This window comes from Centruroides sculpturatus, unplaced genomic scaffold (assembly GCF_000671375.1).
Source record: "Centruroides sculpturatus isolate CEXI.00-Female unplaced genomic scaffold, Cexi_2.0 scaffold72, whole genome shotgun sequence".
NCBI classification, from domain to species: domain Eukaryota; kingdom Metazoa; phylum Arthropoda; class Arachnida; order Scorpiones; family Buthidae; genus Centruroides; species Centruroides sculpturatus.
The window spans coordinates 1,190,321-1,206,596 of record NW_019384336.1 but is presented as its reverse complement, the minus strand read 5'-3'; the positions used below and the strand labels follow the sequence as shown (position 1 = coordinate 1,206,596).

Sequence of the window (16,276 nt, the reverse complement as noted above, 5' to 3'; positions counted from 1 at the left end):
GTCATAAAACGATAAATAGTTTGTCAAATTTTTATTCATAAAAATGCAGTTTCAACTGCTTTTTATTTTATAAAATCCGTCTTCTTGCGCCACCAGAGGGCCTTTTAAACAATAGGTAGTCTGTTAGCGTTGGTCAGTAGTGGCCCAAATTCAATACGAACGTTTGTTTCTTGAAAATTTGATCACGATTTAAATACAGCATTTGCTTTTAATATTACCGATATGTCATCAAAAAGAAAACGTGTTGTATTATCATTAAAAGACAAATTAAAGTATTTGTTTCGATTATCCGAATTTCTTCTTATCTGGACAACCTTCATCCCCAATTAGTCCGGATAATCGAGGTTCTACTGTATTTATATTTAAGAAATTATATCAGATTACTATTTAATTAAAATACAGTATTACAAATTCTTTAGTTTATTCTCGTTATCTTTACATCTTTTTTTTTTTCCTTTTTTGTTGCGATATTAAATAAGAAATTTTTATTACTCTAGTGAAAAAAAAAGAGAGTACCATTTTTCAATTTAAGACATTGTAATTGTATTATTTAAATTGATTTTATAAATATATCAAATAGAAAAATATAGTCGTACGACGTTGATTAAGAGATTAATACCTAGCTTAGACTATATTAATATTTAATATCATTAAATTTTTACTTTGTCCTATATTTGAAAATTATCATTATGTTTATTCTATTATCCTTTTATTTGTAAAGCCGTGCAAACATAAATTGCACAATAAAGTGATGAAAGCTCGCCTAGTTTTTTTCCTCTACTTTTTAATTCTTACAACTTAAATTAGCAAAGTAAAAAAGCTTTAACTAAAAAAATAATTTCTTATTTTCATGGTATAACCTACTTAAAAATTAAACAACCATGAAAGTTCAATACACAATATTTACATGTACTGTACACGTACAAAAAGTGGTTACGCACCGGTACATAAATAAGGTATGAAAATATAACGAAAATAATTAATTTACGCACAAAATTTAAAAATTTTAAAGACGAATTTATTTTAAAAATAAATAACAAATTTATTTTTCGAGTCTGTATATTAAGAGAAAGTTCTTTCGTAACAAATGCTCTGGTGTGGGAGGATTAATTAATTTTAAGCAATTGTGTAAGGTGTTACGATTAACAAATACAGAGTAAAGTACTTTCGAACAAAATTACGACAAACTTCAATGATAAAGTAAATAATACAATTTAATATTTGAGTAAAGTAAGTAATTCAAGAATAATATACACAACCATGAAATCCGTTAAATTTTTATAAAATAAATTTAAGCTCTGGAGTTTAACTTAAAAGTCCAATTTATTCGAATTTACAAGAAAATAATATATAATATTTAATCGTGTTCGAAGAGAAAAAAAATGATAATTTTGTACATAAATAAATTTGTAATATATCTTCCAAATTAATTGTTTTAAAATTCAAGAAATTTAATTCGTATAACAAAGTAAATTCGAGATGTGAGAAAATATACGTTTGTAAGAAATAACACTTCCACCGAAAGGACCTAAAATTATAACAACTTTGGTAGAAATATTATTTTCTACAGATACACAGAAAAATGTATTAACGGAGAATAAAGGAATCGTTTTCCTTATACATCGGACCCCTCACCCAGCCTCCACGTTGTGGGTTCGGTAGGCCCACAATATGGCGGCCGGGATAAAAGAAAAATCCCTTTTAATGCTCACTGGCGGTAAGAGTAAATAAATAAATAAATAAGAACAACCTTTCCTTCTGATTAAAAGAAATTGGAGATTTTATTAATTTATTGATTATTTATTTATTATTTTTTCCTTAATGTTTATATATTTTGCATTTAATTTTCGATTTAAATAGCGATAAGGAAATTTTATTTCTCAAATTTCCTTCTATTCTCCTTTATTAAAATAAGGAAAATGTTTATTCTAAGAACATACAATTTAAAAAATACGAGGAACAACTACAAGTATATGAATTTTACCATGTCCAAAATTCCAATTAAAATTTGAAGAGAAAGTTCAAAAAATAACAATCGAATTCCGAGTTTTCTATTGTATTATTCATTGGGATCAATGATGCATACTGAATAACTCCTTAAAACCTGAAATAACTAGCTTTTAAATTATAAGTAAAAAAAGTTTCTAGATTCTAATATTTATTTTGACTACAGTTTACTTTTTATTGTTATTATAAACCATAAAATTTATAATGTTTATAAGGTTGAACTTTAAAATAATATATTTTTCGTGAATTTTTTAAAAAATGTTTTATTTTAATTATTTCCGATCGGAATCATTCGGTCAAGGATTTTCCAAAGTATTTTTAAAAATCGAGGTTAATTTTGATGACGTAAATTAAGAGGCCAAGATTCAGTTTCGGGAAATATGATTTATCAATATCAAATATATCTTTTTGAATAATGTCAATTTGTGGTTTCTCTTCGATTTTATTTTTATATGAAATAAAACGGAAAATAAAATACAAACTCTTAATTTTCGTTATATTTTATTTATTGTCATTAAAATAATTAATCTATATTTTAAGTCATTTAATTCGTTAGATTCGACTAAACTTTATTGAGAGATTTCTCGATAAAGTTTAGTCGAATCTTTATATTCGGGAATTTCAGAAATTCGGGGAAATTTCCCTAATATTCCCCTTTTATTTCGGGATTTGTGTTCTTTCATAAACAGAAAAGATTTCACAGAATTCTATTTGTATTTAAATATGTAAAAAATCATCAATAAATATATTTACTAAGTTAATTTAATATGTAGGCTACTTTTTTGATTAAATTATAATTAAACTAATATGCAATTTGTTCTCTTTAATACACGTTATAATTAAAGTTAATTAATTAATTAAAATAATATAGTATGCGGTTGAAATTCGAATATAAAAATTGTAAAATTAATTAATAATTCTATATAACTGCTTTTTTAAAAATAAGAACTTAAAAGAATTTAGTAATTTAGCATTGACCCGAAGAATAACTCCTTGAAATTCGAAAGTAATAAGGATAATAATAAATAATCGTAAATTTTTTAATTATAATTAATTAAATGAACTAACTTTTAATTAACTTATTGACCTTTAAATTAGTTTATTTATAGTTTACAATGATTTCTTCACAGTGTCGTGGAAAGCTTATACGGGGCCCTTTTAGTCATGTTTTTTAAAACAAATTAAATAGGTAAAATGCTTCTTTATTAATAACAAATAATCTTAAAGGTTTTAATTTTCCGTTGGTAAAAATAATATTAATTTTATAGGGCTATCAACTATTAAACGGACCTCTAAGTTTTCATGTGGACCTGAAAAAAATCCCCAGTTTCTTCCTCTCGAAGTCCCCACTTATTGATAACGATATTCAATATAAGTTCATTTTTTAATATTTCATTTACATAAAACGGCTTAAAATAGTCATTTTGATGTTTCAAATTATTTATATAAATTAAATAAACATAATAATGTTGTAAATATAACAAACGATTCGTTGTTCCATTTTATAACATGAAAATGGTTGAAATAATTTATAACATTGCATACAGATGGCAGTAAGTGAAATATATGTTTACTCGTGTACTAAATACAAATACAGTACTGCATTTACTTTAATTATGTAAGTTACTTGTGTTTGCAACCGAGAAGTTTCGATGTCATAATAAAGAAGAAGTACATTACAAAATGTACAGTACCTTTATTTATTATTTTATTCACCTATTTTAGTCATTTAAAGTAAATTCTGTAATAATATTTTATTTATAACTTTATGCTAAACATATTTGCACATTCAGCATAGAAATTTGCTAATTTCTAAAGCAAAGGATCTTAATCTGGGGTGCATCCCGGAGTTCTGAGAGATTTTGGAAGATAAAATTCTTTCATCCACCGAACTTTTTAAATCTTTTTCTGTTTTTTTATCGATAATTTATTGTTTTTATATGCGATTTTAATTTAAAAAAGTCGTATTATTATAAATTTAAACGTATAATTAAATTTATAATAATACATTTATAAATTTAAACGTATTCTTTCTGCTGTAAATTCCTAAGTTAGACCCAAATGTAGACACCGAGAAACGGGCACGGATGACTTTTCTTAATCGCTAAACTGTCTAAAGCCGTGTTAAAATATAAGTGAGAAAATTGGACGATCCTACAATTTCTACCTTTTAAATAAATAAAAAATAAAACGAATTTTTTATGAAAGTGCCAGAGAGAACTTTAAAAGTTCAAGGGATGCAATAGAAGGAATTAGAAGGCAATAGAAGGAACGTTCTCCGTTCTACACTCATAAATAACTTTAGATAACGTTAAATTTATTTCAGGATAATTTCAAACAATTTAATTACGAAACATTCATACTCGACATTTATTAATATTTACTTTGGCCGTTTATGTTTATTTTTTGTACGCAACATTTTATCATTATTTTTTTGTATCAATACTCAATATTTTATTCTATTTCTTATATTATATTTGTATTTTTTTAAATAAAAATTTGGTCAATTATTAAAAGAAAACTTGGCTAATATACAGTAATTATTTTTATTGGCCAATTTTTAGTGAGTTATATTGGCCAATATAAATCAAGTGTAGCTTATACAAAATAAAAAACAGAAAAAAAACAGCAGCTAGTAAAAATGAGATCACTCGGTACGTTTTTCAAGATTTACTTGTTAGATATGAATATGGCGTAGTCTGGCATTTAAAGATGAGGAAAATTTCTCGAGAATTGTTTATTACAAATCGGGAGGTGNAGAAGAAAGACGGGGTATTTTGGCCACATCATCCGAGGAAGTAAATATGAAATTTTGAGAAATATTTTAGAGGGAAAAATCTGTGGAAAGAAAAGCCCAGGAAGGAGAAGGAAAAGTTGGTTAGGTAATATATGTGAATGGAATAATAAGAAAGCAGAAGAACTAACACGTGAAGCACAATTGAGATTGTTATAATACTAGTCCTACATTCAGAAATGAATATGGAACCAGAAGAAGAAGTAGTTTTCCGTTGATTGGTTAATAAGTTTATGACGTCGAGTAGTCGTAAGCCGGATCTTCTCGCGTGCACGTTAGTCGAGTGAATACTGTACTGTACAACGAAGGCGGAAAATAATGGAAATAGAGATTCGGAGCTGGACGAATATTGAATATGATAAATTTAAATCTTTAATAGTGTTTTAATGTTTATTATTTTGTAAGTTCTGCTTTTATATAGACTTCGTTTTTACATTTAGAACGAACGAAAGGATTTTAAATTACGGTAAACTAGCCGAAACATTATCAAGATTTGAATAAAGTTACATTTTGCGTGGCTCACAGCCGAAATATACAATTACATTTAAAGTGTGTAGGACCTCAATTAAAAAGAGTCTGGCTCGTGCCACAGCTTTATTTCTTATTAGAAGTTTTGTTCTGCAAAATCCGCGTTAAAAAACTTTTGAACGATGAATGGAAGAAATGTGGAATAATGAAGCAGAGAGTGATAGAGAAGTTCGAGACAAAACAAAGTCGGACAGGGGTTTCTACCAGGTTAAATGTAATTGTAATGTCACAGCGGTGGAGTCCAATACGGAGTGCCGCCTTACTTAATAGAATCGTTTTGATTTCGCGTAATGTTTTATTCGGTACCAGTTTTAATAAAAATGTTAATTTTAACTTAAACATTAATCAAAATATGCACCGATTAAAACATTACGCGAAATCAAAACGATTCTATTAAGGTAGTTCCGCGCGCTCTCCCGCCACGGCACCCAATATTAGACTCTACCGGCCGCCTTTAAGATCTTTAACAAACGAGTCAAAATATGTATTAATTAATATAAGATCTATTCCTGGACGATTTTGGTTAAGCGACGTGGACGTCCAATCCGAATCACCCACAAAAATTCCATTGAAATTATCTGTAATGTGGAAGAAAGACCAATTGTCGTCCGGGTATAGCTTCCCCCCACCTCCAGAGTTGGGATCCACTCTTTGGCAGAAACGACAACAAATCTCTCAAACTCTCGCCGCCGATCTTTTCAAACCCATTGTCCAGCTTGTACAGTACAGTAATACCCCGAACTTACGCGATAGGTGGGACCGAGCGATAACCGCGTAAGTCGGGGTATAATTTCGCAATTTATGTAAAATCCAAGTCGGATATATGTAAGCTAATAAATGTTCTCGCTAATCTTATCTCGTCTTTTGATTCGTTCACGGTTACAAGAAATCACCATATAGAGTCCCTCAAGTCTCCGTAGATATAACAAACACAGAAATAAATAACACAAAATAAATTGTAGCTATATGTCGATTCCGCGCGGCACGTACGAACATCTAAGCCGAACAATAGGTGTGGGGGAGTGAGTAATCAAGAGTTGAGTGGCGCTCAAACAAAAGACGAATCGACGAGATTTGAAAATCGCGTAACTCCGGGTTCTAATAAGTCGAGGTATTACTGTACTTCTTTCCTGGCCTTAACGAAAGTCGCCTTATCGTCGAGATTTTACCTGCGATTTCTGGATATTAATTGCGTAATTTGCATATTTCGTTAAATATTCAACATCATTCTTTTTTCTGTGCATTATCGCGAAACACTACAATGCACTCGATCTGTAAATCTCATTAAAGGCGATTTTTATTCGTACTTTTGCATTTATTGCTCAATCTTCCGGCTCGAATTTAGGCCTCATGAGCATTACTTGTAACTTAATATTAAGTATCTTTATACAAGTCTATAAAATAAACTTTTCGAACTGTTTACAATATTTCTGGAGCGAGTTATACGTCGATTTATGAATTTTTTTTATATACAGTAGAACCTCGATTATCCGGACCTCCATTATTCGGATTGTTCAAAATAAAAATTTTACGAATTTGCTTATTTGCACTTGGCGAATTACGACACTGTTTATGTACGTGATGGAATGCATAACTTTTTTTTTGTTTCAACAACGTCTCACCCACTGATCGTAAACTCTTAAATATATTTTACGTCATAATAAAAATATAACTTGACATACGTATTTATAAATAATTTATATTCAAATTACATCATTTCTATGACCATGGGCGGCATAAGGCATGGGCAACGTGGGCCACCGCCTATGCCTCGCAGTCCGAAGGGCCTCGCGTTTCGAAGGTTTATGCATTACTTAAAAGCCGCGAACGCGACGAAAAAATTTTACTCATCATAAAACGATAAATAGTTTGTCAAATTTTTATTCATAAAAATGCAGTTTCAACTGCTTTTTATTTTATAAAATCCGTCTTCTTGCGCCACCAGAGGGCCTTTTAAACAATAGGTAGTCTGTTAGCGTTGGTCAGTAGTGGCCCAAATTCAATACGAACGTTTGTTTCTTGAAAATTTGATCACGATTTAAATACAGCATTTGCTTTTAATATTACCGATATGTCATCAAAAAGAAAACGTGTTGTATTATCATTAAAAGACAAATTAAAGTATTTGTTTCGATTATCCGAATTTCTTCTTATCTGGACAACCTTCATCCCCAATTAGTCCGGATAATCGAGGTTCTACTGTATTTATATTTAAGAAATTATATCAGATTACTATTTAATTAAAATACAGTATTACAAATTCTTTAGTTTATTCTCGTTATCTTTACATCTTTTTTTTTTTCCTTTTTTGTTGCGATATTAAATAAGAAATTTTTATTACTCTAGTGAAAAAAAAAGAGAGTACCATTTTTCAATTTAAGACATTGTAATTGTATTATTTAAATTGATTTTATAAATATATCAAATAGAAAAATATAGTCGTACGACGTTGATTAAGAGATTAATACCTAGCTTAGACTATATTAATATTTAATATCATTAAATTTTTACTTTGTCCTATATTTGAAAATTATCATTATGTTTATTCTATTATCCTTTTATTTGTAAAGCCGTGCAAACATAAATTGCACAATAAAGTGATGAAAGCTCGCCTAGTTTTTTTCCTCTACTTTTTAATTCTTACAACTTAAATTAGCAAAGTAAAAAAGCTTTAACTAAAAAAATAATTTCTTATTTTCATGGTATAACCTACTTAAAAATTAAACAACCATGAAAGTTCAATACACAATATTTACATGTACTGTACACGTACAAAAAGTGGTTACGCACCGGTACATAAATAAGGTATGAAAATATAACGAAAATAATTAATTTACGCACAAAATTTAAAAATTTTAAAGACGAATTTATTTTAAAAATAAATAACAAATTTATTTTTCGAGTCTGTATATTAAGAGAAAGTTCTTTCGTAACAAATGCTCTGGTGTGGGAGGATTAATTAATTTTAAGCAATTGTGTAAGGTGTTACGATTAACAAATACAGAGTAAAGTACTTTCGAACAAAATTACGACAAACTTCAATGATAAAGTAAATAATACAATTTAATATTTGAGTAAAGTAAGTAATTCAAGAATAATATACACAACCATGAAATCCGTTAAATTTTTATAAAATAAATTTAAGCTCTGGAGTTTAACTTAAAAGTCCAATTTATTCGAATTTACAAGAAAATAATATATAATATTTAATCGTGTTCGAAGAGAAAAAAAATGATAATTTTGTACATAAATAAATTTGTAATATATCTTCCAAATTAATTGTTTTAAAATTCAAGAAATTTAATTCGTATAACAAAGTAAATTCGAGATGTGAGAAAATATACGTTTGTAAGAAATAACACTTCCACCGAAAGGACCTAAAATTATAACAACTTTGGTAGAAATATTATTTTCTACAGATACACAGAAAAATGTATTAACGGAGAATAAAGGAATCGTTTTCCTTATACATCGGACCCCTCACCCAGCCTCCACGTTGTGGGTTCGGTAGGCCCACAATATGGCGGCCGGGATAAAAGAAAAATCCCTTTTAATGCTCACTGGCGGTAAGAGTAAATAAATAAATAAATAAGAACAACCTTTCCTTCTGATTAAAAGAAATTGGAGATTTTATTAATTTATTGATTATTTATTTATTATTTTTTCCTTAATGTTTATATATTTTGCATTTAATTTTCGATTTAAATAGCGATAAGGAAATTTTATTTCTCAAATTTCCTTCTATTCTCCTTTATTAAAATAAGGAAAATGTTTATTCTAAGAACATACAATTTAAAAAATACGAGGAACAACTACAAGTATATGAATTTTACCATGTCCAAAATTCCAATTAAAATTTGAAGAGAAAGTTCAAAAAATAACAATCGAATTCCGAGTTTTCTATTGTATTATTCATTGGGATCAATGATGCATACTGAATAACTCCTTAAAACCTGAAATAACTAGCTTTTAAATTATAAGTAAAAAAAGTTTCTAGATTCTAATATTTATTTTGACTACAGTTTACTTTTTATTGTTATTATAAACCATAAAATTTATAATGTTTATAAGGTTGAACTTTAAAATAATATATTTTTCGTGAATTTTTTAAAAAATGTTTTATTTTAATTATTTCCGATCGGAATCATTCGGTCAAGGATTTTCCAAAGTATTTTTAAAAATCGAGGTTAATTTTGATGACGTAAATTAAGAGGCCAAGATTCAGTTTCGGGAAATATGATTTATCAATATCAAATATATCTTTTTGAATAATGTCAATTTGTGGTTTCTCTTCGATTTTATTTTTATATGAAATAAAACGGAAAATAAAATACAAACTCTTAATTTTCGTTATATTTTATTTATTGTCATTAAAATAATTAATCTATATTTTAAGTCATTTAATTCGTTAGATTCGACTAAACTTTATTGAGAGATTTCTCGATAAAGTTTAGTCGAATCTTTATATTCGGGAATTTCAGAAATTCGGGGAAATTTCCCTAATATTCCCCTTTTATTTCGGGATTTGTGTTCTTTCATAAACAGAAAAGATTTCACAGAATTCTATTTGTATTTAAATATGTAAAAAATCATCAATAAATATATTTACTAAGTTAATTTAATATGTAGGCTACTTTTTTGATTAAATTATAATTAAACTAATATGCAATTTGTTCTCTTTAATACACGTTATAATTAAAGTTAATTAATTAATTAAAATAATATAGTATGCGGTTGAAATTCGAATATAAAAATTGTAAAATTAATTAATAATTCTATATAACTGCTTTTTTAAAAATAAGAACTTAAAAGAATTTAGTAATTTAGCATTGACCCGAAGAATAACTCCTTGAAATTCGAAAGTAATAAGGATAATAATAAATAATCGTAAATTTTTTAATTATAATTAATTAAATGAACTAACTTTTAATTAACTTATTGACCTTTAAATTAGTTTATTTATAGTTTACAATGATTTCTTCACAGTGTCGTGGAAAGCTTATACGGGGCCCTTTTAGTCATGTTTTTTAAAACAAATTAAATAGGTAAAATGCTTCTTTATTAATAACAAATAATCTTAAAGGTTTTAATTTTCCGTTGGTAAAAATAATATTAATTTTATAGGGCTATCAACTATTAAACGGACCTCTAAGTTTTCATGTGGACCTGAAAAAAATCCCCAGTTTCTTCCTCTCGAAGTCCCCACTTATTGATAACGATATTCAATATAAGTTCATTTTTTAATATTTCATTTACATAAAACGGCTTAAAATAGTCATTTTGATGTTTCAAATTATTTATATAAATTAAATAAACATAATAATGTTGTAAATATAACAAACGATTCGTTGTTCCATTTTATAACATGAAAATGGTTGAAATAATTTATAACATTGCATACAGATGGCAGTAAGTGAAATATATGTTTACTCGTGTACTAAATACAAATACAGTACTGCATTTACTTTAATTATGTAAGTTACTTGTGTTTGCAACCGAGAAGTTTCGATGTCATAATAAAGAAGAAGTACATTACAAAATGTACAGTACCTTTATTTATTATTTTATTCACCTATTTTAGTCATTTAAAGTAAATTCTGTAATAATATTTTATTTATAACTTTATGCTAAACATATTTGCACATTCAGCATAGAAATTTGCTAATTTCTAAAGCAAAGGATCTTAATCTGGGGTGCATCCCGGAGTTCTGAGAGATTTTGGAAGATAAAATTCTTTCATCCACCGAACTTTTTAAATCTTTTTCTGTTTTTTTATCGATAATTTATTGTTTTTATATGCGATTTTAATTTAAAAAAGTCGTATTATTATAAATTTAAACGTATAATTAAATTTATAATAATACATTTATAAATTTAAACGTATTCTTTCTGCTGTAAATTCCTAAGTTAGACCCAAATGTAGACACCGAGAAACGGGCACGGATGACTTTTCTTAATCGCTAAACTGTCTAAAGCCGTGTTAAAATATAAGTGAGAAAATTGGACGATCCTACAATTTCTACCTTTTAAATAAATAAAAAATAAAACGAATTTTTTATGAAAGTGCCAGAGAGAACTTTAAAAGTTCAAGGGATGCAATAGAAGGAATTAGAAGGCAATAGAAGGAACGTTCTCCGTTCTACACTCATAAATAACTTTAGATAACGTTAAATTTATTTCAGGATAATTTCAAACAATTTAATTACGAAACATTCATACTCGACATTTATTAATATTTACTTTGGCCGTTTATGTTTATTTTTTGTACGCAACATTTTATCATTATTTTTTTGTATCAATACTCAATATTTTATTCTATTTCTTATATTATATTTGTATTTTTTTAAATAAAAATTTGGTCAATTATTAAAAGAAAACTTGGCTAATATACAGTAATTATTTTTATTGGCCAATTTTTAGTGAGTTATATTGGCCAATATAAATCAAGTGTAGCTTATACAAAATAAAAAAAAGAAAAAAAAACAGCAGCTAGTAAAAATGAGATCACTCGGTACGTTTTTCAAGATTTACTTGTTAGATATGAATATGGCGTAGTCTGGCATTTAAAGATGAGGAAAATTTCTCGAGAATTGTTTATTACAAATCGGGAGGTGGCAACTGATTGGTTGCCTCGGGCATCGTTACCTCGATATTGCGCTCTGGCGTACAGTACATTAAACAAATCCAACAATACTAAACTATAATACTCGATCGTGTTATACAGATTTAAATTAAAATAAGCTCGTTTGAATATTCGTAAATGCATTATTAACATAAAAAATATTTTCACGTGTTATAATGTGACGTTTAATCAGCTTTTATGTACTGTACGTTCCCGTTCTGATCAATAGAAATTACATTAATCAAAAGAATTACAATTCTAAATTTATCGATTTTTTTATTGGAATGAAAAAAAAAATGATGAAAAATCGTCCGAATGACTACGTTTGTACATTTTCCTAGAATATTTCCTAAATTTGGGATCGAAAATACCGGCGACGTAGTAGTAAGAAGCTAAAATGTTTTATCAAATTTTTTGATCGGTACGTTGAAATTTACGTAAGAAAAATAAATTCCTGTTTTTCCTCGTCTGAATTTTACTTTTGTTTAATTGCATACAATTAATGAATACTTTTATGTATTTCAAGGTTATATCATTGAATATTTCTATCGGTTTTGTTCGAGTTACAAGGAAATTCTTTAAAAGAGAAACATTTGTGAACCGAATAGAAATTTCTATCGATGTTCTTGGCATTGTTTTTGTGACAAACACACTCGACTCAATAAAAATTCTAAATCGGCTTTTCTTTAGCTGTCGTTATTTGTATTTATAAATTCATAAGCTCGTAAGACAGCTTTTCTTTCTGAATAAATTGAATCTGTATAGTCAATTAAATTTTTTATGCTATTTTATGGTTTCTCCCACCAATTTTTTACTGTATAAATATAATTGGCGGCTCGAGAGAAGCCGATTTAGAATTTAAACTTATTTTATTGTACAAATATTTTAATTAATAATTAAAACGGATTTTTTTTATATAATAAAATAAGATATTTTATTATATAAAAAGAATGTATCTTTATTTATGATATAATAAAGATACATTCTTTTTATATAATAAAATAAGATATTTTATTATATAAAAAGAATGTATCTTTATTTATGATATAATAAAGATACATTCTTTTTATATAATAAAATAAGAATTATTTTATTATTTAAAGGGTTTTATAATGAAAACAATTATAAACTACTTTAATAAACTTTCTATATTACACATTTTGTTTAAATAAATAAACATAATATAGAAAGTTTATTTATCACAATACGTATATTTTTAAGTTAACGTGTGTCAAGTTTAAATAAAGTTAATGTAAAATACATTTACCTACGGATGGCAACGCCATATTTTTCTCGAACCTGAGACGGTGTCAGCCTTTCCGTCGGATACATTAATAAAATTTCTTTATCAGTGTATCGGTTGTCAAAAGCTCAAATTAAAAGGCATTTATTGCATTTTGTAATCAAGATGATAAAATTGTTTTGAGTGGCGTAAAAACTATATTTTATTAAAATCTGTTAAAAATTAGCCTAATAAAGTACAAAAATGAAGCGAAACGTGCGATAGTTAACTGTATATGTTAATATGCATTAATATGCATTACATGTTGACAATAGCACGCTAATGTATTACGTTAGAATGATAACTTCATCATTTGAAATTTCTTCTTTCGGTTTACTGCACGTTCTTTCACTAAATCATTTTCTGATTCAATAATCGAACTTTTATCATTTTACTCCAGCGAGATCTACCGTAATTTTTCAAAATCCTTCTCGTTGTCGATTCCATACGCGATAAGTCTCTATTTTCGCGCAAAAACCGAAAAAAATCTAAAAAATAACAAAAATAGGCTACTGTAATAGATCGCGCGATACCTCTCGGATATAAACTAAGGTAGCCATTTTGTTGGACCACGAGAAAAACGTGCATTTTGCCGGCAATAAAGAACCGACCGATCATTGCTATCTAATCGATGTTGCCTATCCCTTAAGAATAATTACCCAAACTTGCCAGATTCTACGCAGTTTCGAAACAAAGACATTTAAGAGATTATTGTGAATGTATCTTCCAGATCGGCAGCCACAGGCCGAAGGGTTAATTAATTTTAAAAATAGTTTAGTCTCGGTTGTATGGATTACAGTTGTTTTTGTGAAAGCTTCCGATACGTTTGAACTTAATTACAGAAGTTAAATATGTATAATAAAGATTAAAATTAACAACTCTCGTCTTCTTGATATAATAGGAAAATACTACAGGAAAAAAACAACTAGAGCCACCAAAGAAACTATAACTACTAAATATCCTTCACAAAACTCTCTGACAGTCTGCTCTAGTTTTCCAAATGATAAAATATTTAGAATTGGCTAAACAAAGAAATACAGGAAATAACCAACCAAGAGCAAAACAACGATAAGAAAAAAAAATCCTCTCGGTCAAATTTTCATAAGTAAATAGAAAATATAGAAGAAAAATCGACGAATTAAAGCATTTTGCAATGTAAAATAAAAAGAATATTAAAAAAAAGGAAAAACGCAAGTGTTATTACGAATTAGCCAATTGGCCACAGTGTCTGTACCGAAATAAAAATTAAAGTAAATATAATGCGGTTTGTTCTTGGATACTTTTGATTTTTTTAAGAAAATAAATGACTGATAGATTATTTGTACTTTCCTTGAAAATTCGGTCAAGATCTTAAATCCCGATTGTACGCCTATCTGTAAATAACCTATATCATCTGTTTTCTAATTCTTAAATCGAAAGAAAGTATGCTACAAATATTCTTTCACGTGGTATTTGAACTAAAGACTTGAAAAGATTTCTTCATTTTAAACAATGCGTCATTAGTGTCACAATACGTTATTAACGTCGCGTGTCATTATCGTCGTATTGCGTACGATATTATATTTTAAAGAAAGCTTATATCGAAATTACACTAATGGATTTATATATTTTTTAAATAAAATATGCTAAAAATATATACTGACAATTTATTTTTTAACGTGAAGTTCTCGATCGCATACAAATTTACGTACAGTACTTTTCTGCTTGGTCTTGACCCATTATCAAAAATAATTAATGCAGAAATCGGTTATCTCAGGTCTAGGTCTACGCTATAATAAATATCAATTTTAAAGTTATTAAAGATAATGAAATAATCATTTTTAATATTCAATTGTGTATATGTGTACTATTTCAATTAATACGCTCTATAAGAATACACATTTATAAGAGAAGGCAAATGTATATTATTTCTTTTTAAAGGATGTCGTAGGTAACAAAAGAATTGTGTGGATGTTATGGCGGATAATTTAAATTTCTAATTATCAGATAATCAAATAGTTTGATAAGTAAAATAATATTGCAATAATTATGAATAAAATATAAGATAATTCATAAATAATAGTTTTAAATCCTCAGTTTTTACTAAAATAAAATACGTGTTTAAATAATTTCGAGAAAAATTTAGAATGCATAAATTACCGGTTATTATCCACGTTAAGAAATGTGTTTTTCTGTCTTATTTTTCTTCACATTTCGAACTCCTCCCGGATATCCGATCCAAAATTGTTTGACAATTTTTTTTTTTTTATTAACTACGATGAAGAATGCAAAATATACAAAATGTCTAACAAATTACTGAGCCGAGAGTGATGCACAAATTTACGTATCGAGTGTCTACCAGACAATACATAAACTATTTGTGTCAACAGTCGATGAGATCGGGAAGCGTAAAATAGTTAAGGGCAACGAAAAAAGGCACTTACTGGTAAGCGAAATTAACCGTTATTAATTTATTTATAAATAAGAAAAAAATATCCTAGAGGAAATCGTTAGCAAAATTTATACTGTAAATACTTCTTTTATTAAATAATCTTATAAGAGAGGCCACGTAACTCAGTATGGCTTTCGTCTATAAACGGACTAATAAATACTTCTTTTATTAAATAATCTTATAAGAGAGGCCACGTAACTCAGTATGGCTTTCGTCTAAATAACGTAGTGAATTTTACTTATAAACAAAGAGTAGAGAATTTTTCTATAGTAAAGGCTCATTTTACGCACTTTTTAGGCCCCCGACCAATTTCTTTACCGGTATTACACAGACACAGATGTAAAATAAAAAGTATTAAGAATATAAGAAGTGAGACGAGGCCTTAAGAAGGCCAGACCATTGTCGGATATGTCCGCGAGTTAATGCTACTCTTTTAGAATCAAAGCACTAAAAACATCAGATTTTACGTGATATTGTAATATAAGCAATAAAATTACATACCTTTTATCCATTTAAAAACCGAAAATGAAAATATAGGAACAACAAAATGCTTGTATTTACTTAATTTTTGTAAGAACTTTGAAACTGCAACTTTTAGACAAGTTTTCAATA

General features: G+C 27.6%; 2 long non-coding RNA genes across 4 annotated transcripts; both read left to right on the top strand.

The window, feature by feature from the left end:
* Nucleotides 1-2,891: 2,891 nt before the first annotated feature.
* LOC111631678 lies at nucleotides 2,892-3,667 on the top strand. 2 transcript variants are annotated; one of them, XR_002757742.1, is made up of 3 exons: nucleotides 2,892-3,013; nucleotides 3,138-3,196; nucleotides 3,276-3,667. It is a non-coding gene; the product is annotated as an uncharacterized LOC111631678 (long non-coding RNA). The 2 variants fall into 2 exon arrangements; XR_002757743.1 differs by having other exon boundaries at nucleotides 2,950-3,013; nucleotides 3,106-3,196.
* Nucleotides 3,668-10,069: 6,402 nt separating this feature from the next.
* LOC111631685 lies at nucleotides 10,070-10,845 on the top strand. Of its 2 annotated transcripts, none has more exons than XR_002757748.1 (3): nucleotides 10,070-10,191; nucleotides 10,316-10,374; nucleotides 10,454-10,845. It is a non-coding gene; the product is annotated as an uncharacterized LOC111631685 (long non-coding RNA). The 2 variants fall into 2 exon arrangements; XR_002757750.1 differs by having other exon boundaries at nucleotides 10,128-10,191; nucleotides 10,284-10,374.
* Nucleotides 10,846-16,276: the final 5,431 nt, after the last annotated feature.